The following is a 6,130-nucleotide window of genomic DNA, read 5'->3' as shown; positions in this document are numbered from 1 at the left end:
AAAGAGTTGCAAGTCGATCTGTTGGAATTGAGAAAATGGTATTAATAGTAAAAGACCAGCAATAGTGAAATTACTGAACAGCGACGAAAATATTAGTCGCCAAAAGTAATATTTGGCGACTAAATTTAAATTTAGTCGCCAATAAGTAATATTTATTGACTAAAAAATTTTAGTACTGGTATCTTGAACCAACGCCGACAGATTTGAATTTTAGTCGCCAAAAAATGTGCATCAGGTGCTGTTATATACATGTTGCATACCGAGAACAATAGGCCTCTCTTTTGACCAGGGAAAACTGAATATTTTTTCCATCCTATTTCCCTCCTCCAGTGTTGGAACTCTCCCTGCAAAATAAATACACAACATAATTAAGCCACAGGATATCAGAAAAGGGCCTTCATTTTATATGCATATGGGACTTGATGATTAAGTGAGATGATCAAATAACAGAACCCCATCAACACAGGTGAGTGGGGCACCTGTCCTAACCTGTCTTAAGGAAGGAATCTATAGCCACATTTAACCTGGCTCGATTCAGCGTACGCAACACAACAGATTTAACCTGAGCTAAAACAAAAACAAAAAAATTGAATACTTGGTAGGTAAAAATGACACACTTTGTTCCATATGGCACAAAAGTATATAAAGGGCAAAAAATTATTACTAATATACAAAAGACAACCTCTTGGTAGGAGCTACAAAGGTATCCACATGAAAGGAAGGCAAATGTTGTGACTAGGGAGGGATTTCTTTTTGCCATCATGATGCTCAACCCAGTTCCAAGCTTCAAAAAACAAGGGTTCAGCAACACTAGCTCTGAGTAAAAATGTTCAATGCATAAGTATGTGCATCATGCAAACTGCAAAAGACCATAAAATTCATACCCAATTCTCAGCTCACTGATCCAAGCCAGCAGCAGCAACACACAGTCGGCAGCAACCAGAATCAAGAAACAGCAAGCAACCAGCAACCAGCAACACAACAAACAGCTACCCCTTCCTTCAAAACAGTAACAAAAATAGCAACAACATCTAGAATCTTAGAAAATAAGCCACAATTACAAGATAAGATAAGCCAAAAGCCAGAACTATATAATAAGCCACACCTTAAACAACGTAGACTAATCCAAGTGAAAACACCACCTGAAGATAATGTTTGAATATGCTTACCAATGTTGGTTGTTCCTAATGTCCTAATTTTCCCCCTGTTCCATAACCCCTTCCATGGGTTTGTCTCCTGGGTCTCTTACTATATACTCTATGTATATCTTGCGCAGCTACACGTACGACTCCCTCGCCCGCTTCTGTAGAAGCTGGCTGCACATCACCAATGGCTGCAGTACAATCATTTGATACCACCTCCGGCACACCTTCACATACGGCACTAAGCTGTGAAACGCCATCATCCGCTGCATTACTGTCATGGTCTATTGCTTGGCGTCGCCCTCGCCCTCGCCCTCGGCCTCTACTTACACCACGACGGCTGCCACAACCTCTACCCTTACCTGTCCCCCTGGTAGGTGCATGGACCTGGTCGTCGCCCTTCCCGTCAATGTGAAAGTCATGGGTAATGAGTGGATCAACATGGTACGTGAAGGTTATATGTGGTGTAGGAGATAATGGTGGGGTAGGAGATGATGGTACTATGAAAGGGTCGGGTGCAGTTAATGTCGACGCAGAGGGAATCATAGTAGACAGACATGTAGTAAACAGTGGTGCTAAGGGAGTCACCGGGGTACCAACCGCTGTCCTATATGAGGGTGGTGACCAGGAGGGGTCCAATATATGGCCATAGTGTGTGGAAGTATGTTCAGACATTAGAGGATCTACCTTAGGGGCAAATTGGGATGTGTAATTGGTACATTCAGGTAGGGAAGTCTGTGGTGTATGCATTGCTGTAGATGGACCACGAGGGGACAGGCCCATGGAAGGCCCCTCACCAAAGTGTTCCATATCGAAATAGTCCGATTGATGTGCATGAGGTGCGGTAGGATGTGGTGGAGGCATTGATGTCGATGGCATTGATGTCGATGGCTCAGTGGATGGCATATTCGGGTGCGGCATTGATGTCACTATAATAGCTACCCCCATATAAGGATCCTCGCCAAAGTGGCCGAAATCTAGTCGGTCACGTCGGTGTGCCTGTTGCAAACCATCGTATAATAACTCTCGTATCTCGGCAATGGCATCCAATCCCTCTCTACCATCGCGTGTAATATGGGTAGCGTCTGCCATGTGATATGCCCTCGCAACTCTACGAACCTGTAATGTAATGATAGCTGTGTTACATAACCATCAATGCCAAATAACAAACATACACAAACTTAAGCAAATGTTCATTTTGGAGAATATAAAGAACTTACCAATCCCTCTAAACTACCCCCAATGCCTTGGTATCCGAAGGCAGCAATGTCACTCGGATTACTAAGTACTAGACATGTATGACGGCGAAACCATAGCATGTATGGGTCTGAAGATGTAAGCACTTCATTGCTCCTCTCAGCATGGACAATGGTGTTGCGTCGGTTGTTCCACTCACCAATAAATGTCTGGTATTCCTTTGCCCAATCAATGGACATTTTGCCACGCCTATCTCTAAAATACATAGCCAAGTGGGCGTCAAAGCGATCAGGCACACTCTGAACTCGTCCAAATTGTCTAAGCACCCGGTCGGGGAGATGCCAATCAATGATATCAAAGCATATAAGTGGCACTTGTGCCATCCATATGTCTCGACCAACGGTACAATACGATAGGAAGCTGGTCATGATGTCATCCTCCGTCCTGTAAGACTCCCATATGAACTGCAATTGCAATGCAATAATTTAGAGATCTATTCATACAACGGAGGTTGACAAACAAAAAAATGGGTAAATTCACATGAACAAATTACAAACCTCCCCCTCCACCATGCGGTCGAACTGGTCCCGGAAGATGACACCGACATTAGTCGATATCACCTCATGGCTGAAGGGAACCCTCCACCTGCAAGCTCGCGGGCCAGGTGGTAACAACTGGTCGCCCTTCCCTATGGCACGCTCGCCAGCAGCAATGTTTGACTTCCGACTAGGGGCGATCTTGCTCAATCTCTCCCACGCCCAAACCTACAATGAATGATGCCATTATTAATTTATTACAGTAGGCACTTTAGAAAACATGGCAATTGAGAATATGAGATAAAACTACAAGTCATTGCAACTCACTTGTAACAACACTAGTGGGCCAGCTATCTCCTTTGTATCAGCCTTAGTTGCCCGACACAACATCCTGTACAAACATGCCAATGTGGCACCACCCCAGCTGTACTCCTGCATATGGTCAAAGTCTATAAGTAGTGGCAAAAACATCATCTTGACTATATTTTGTGACTTATCGGGGACGAGCACCCCCCCAATAAGCCACATAATATAGGCTTGAGCATAATAATGAACCGTCTCATCGGATGCATCATGTGGAAGGTGACGGAAATGCTCTGATATCCATTTCAACTTAAGCGATGATCCAATGAAGTCTTCTTGTGTAGGTGCTGCTCCTAACAACTCCACACATAGCGCTATCAAATCATCCAACTTATTTCCTAGGTCTTTTCCAGTAACTGTGTGTCCGTCAACCGGTAGGCCAAATAGAATAGTCACATCTTGTAATGTAACTGTGGACTCTCCAACAGGAAAATGAAATGTGCGTCTCTATGCGCCACCTCTCTACGAGGGTTGTAACGAGATGGTGGTCTAATCGAATAGGTCCGATCCGATACACCCCGTAGAACCCCGCATGGAGTAGGCAACGTAGGACTCTATGGTCCAAGGCGGTGACCCATATGCCCGAATTAGATCGTCGGCATTTCAATTTCGGCTGATCTTTTGCCAGCACAAGACAACGTTGTGTGTAAGAGACATAATTCTTGTACAAATGACAATTGAATTTTCATAATGAACCCATCTTCTATTAACTAAAACAGTGGGTGAGATAACCAACATTTTAGTGGTGCATAGTGCGTAAGTGGTGTAAATGTACAAAGATAAATACATACAGACACAGATTTGCAGTGTCGTGACATAGAAATAAAAGGCTCCATCAAAACTAATATAAGTTTTAGAATGTTTGGTACACCTGTTAACGAAGTTGGGTTGCACCCTTCACTGTAGACTGCAATGGGGGTTTATGTGGTTTTCAGTTAAATTAGAAGGGCGTAAAATATAACCAAGCCGTCATTTCATCATTGAGATAAGAATTAAATAAGTTGGGGATCAAATGAATACAATGACATATTACAGACTAATATAACATATAATGAATATATTTGGAAGAGTTTAAAGTCTTTTATTTTGAAATGAAAAATGTCGCTCGAACTATATTAATGCAAGTTGTGTAGTATGAAATAAGTTAAAAGTTATTTAAGTAAATGAACAAGCTAAAATAGTCACTTTGTCAATAATTGAAATTGTTTGTGTTCTTATTTTATATAATTTTTAGGACAGTAAAAATATAAAATAAGAAATCGCTGGCAAGTAGAAGATTATGTTATTCGGAATTGGCAAAACGCTTCACTGATGAATCAACAAATGAGAAATCATAACATATTAAGTGAATTATTTATTTTTCTTAATTATTTAACAAAAGTGAATCAACATATTTTTCCCCTAGAGTACTACATATTTCTTAATTATTCCATTTAATATAATCTTCGTCGTTCTCTCTCTATGGACTAACGTTTACACTTGGGGAAATTTGTCTAAACAATTGAAATGTCCAAATATGATGATCCATGGACTAACATTTACAATTTCACATTATATTATGTAACAACTATAGTTTGTGTAGTATTCAAATATCGATTTTAGGTAAATAATTCATACCGACTGACTCCATATCGTATCGGCTCGATGCTGATGAATCAATAATGGGATCTCCTTTGGTAAATGAGTCATAGACCGGCACAAGTTTTCATATATGAAATCGATATCCAATGACAAGAAGTTTGACAATAGTACATACATATGCTGACAAAATTAGAATATGACCTGACAGTATATCACAGGTATACATACTGCAACAAGTTAGGGAAAACAAAAAAAAAGGGTTGCCTGGAAAAATTTCTTGATAACTAAAAAACAATTCACCACCTAACAAAATGTGGCTACGCATTGAATATTACATGCATTTATATTGTTGATTAGTAATTCATTTCACATTATTGTGATAGGAGATAAGGTACACATGGTACCTGTGAGTTTAAAGATATTGTCAGCGCATTGTCACGTCAAGATTTATGACATGAAAACCCATGCTTTAAGTAGATTTCAAATCCACTACTCAAACTTTTTAGAACAACTAAGCATTTACCAATATGTACTAAATTTAAGACACATGATTGAATTGATAAAATGGTCTTCCCTCACGTAATGAATTTTTGGAAACTAAAAAAACAATTCATGACCTAACAAAATGTGGCAACACATTAAATATGACATGCATTTATATTGGTGATTAGTAATTCATTTGACATTATTGTCATAGGAGATAAGGTTCACATGGTACCTATGTGATTAAAGTTATTGTCAGTGTGTTGTCACGTCAACCTGTATGACATGAAAAAACGTGCTTTCACTTTAAAGGAGTTGTCATTTGGACAGGAAAGAAGTACGAAGGTTTGAAGAGGGTTTTATGTAGATTTGAAATACATTAGTCAAACTTTTTACAAGAACTAAGCATATACGAATACATAGTAAATGTCCGAGAAATGATTGAATTCATAAAATAGGCCTTCACCCACGTAATGGATTTCGAAAAAAAAATTAAAAAAAAATTAGTTTCCCATATAACAAAATGTGGCAAAACATTGAATATAAAATGCATTTATATTGGTGATTATCAATTCATTCTGTGAATATTTGCATTTTTCTAACATTAGATAAACTAGTGTCCATCGAGATCAGGACACAATCGACCATCAACGCACCAAAGTCTGCACAATCTAGTGCACAAAGGACACTTGCAACAACTAAAGCAATTGAAGAGATTTGCCACATTTGACCAAATCTATGTCATTAGTAATTGAAGTCGTAAATACATTATCAATTTACTAAATACTAATTCATTGAATATTACATTGACTCCAATTCAAAGAAAGT

General features: G+C 39.3%; 1 long non-coding RNA gene across 1 annotated transcript; it reads right to left on the bottom strand.

Moving 5' to 3' along the window:
• Nucleotides 1–232: 232 nt before the first annotated feature.
• LOC145790523 (uncharacterized) lies at nucleotides 233–981 on the bottom strand. The gene is made up of 4 exons (XR_014329307.1): nucleotides 885–981; nucleotides 683–784; nucleotides 490–562; nucleotides 233–344 (listed from the first exon to the last, which is right to left on the bottom strand). It is a non-coding gene; the product is annotated as an uncharacterized LOC145790523 (long non-coding RNA).
• Nucleotides 982–6,130: the final 5,149 nt, after the last annotated feature.

This window comes from Camellia sinensis, chromosome 1 (genome assembly GCF_055761805.1).
Source record: "Camellia sinensis isolate YWXY chromosome 1, ASM5576180v1, whole genome shotgun sequence".
NCBI classification, from domain to species: Eukaryota; Viridiplantae; Streptophyta; class Magnoliopsida; order Ericales; family Theaceae; genus Camellia; species Camellia sinensis.
Note: the sequence above shows the minus strand (reverse complement) of the source record. Positions and strands in the feature narration are given on the sequence as shown.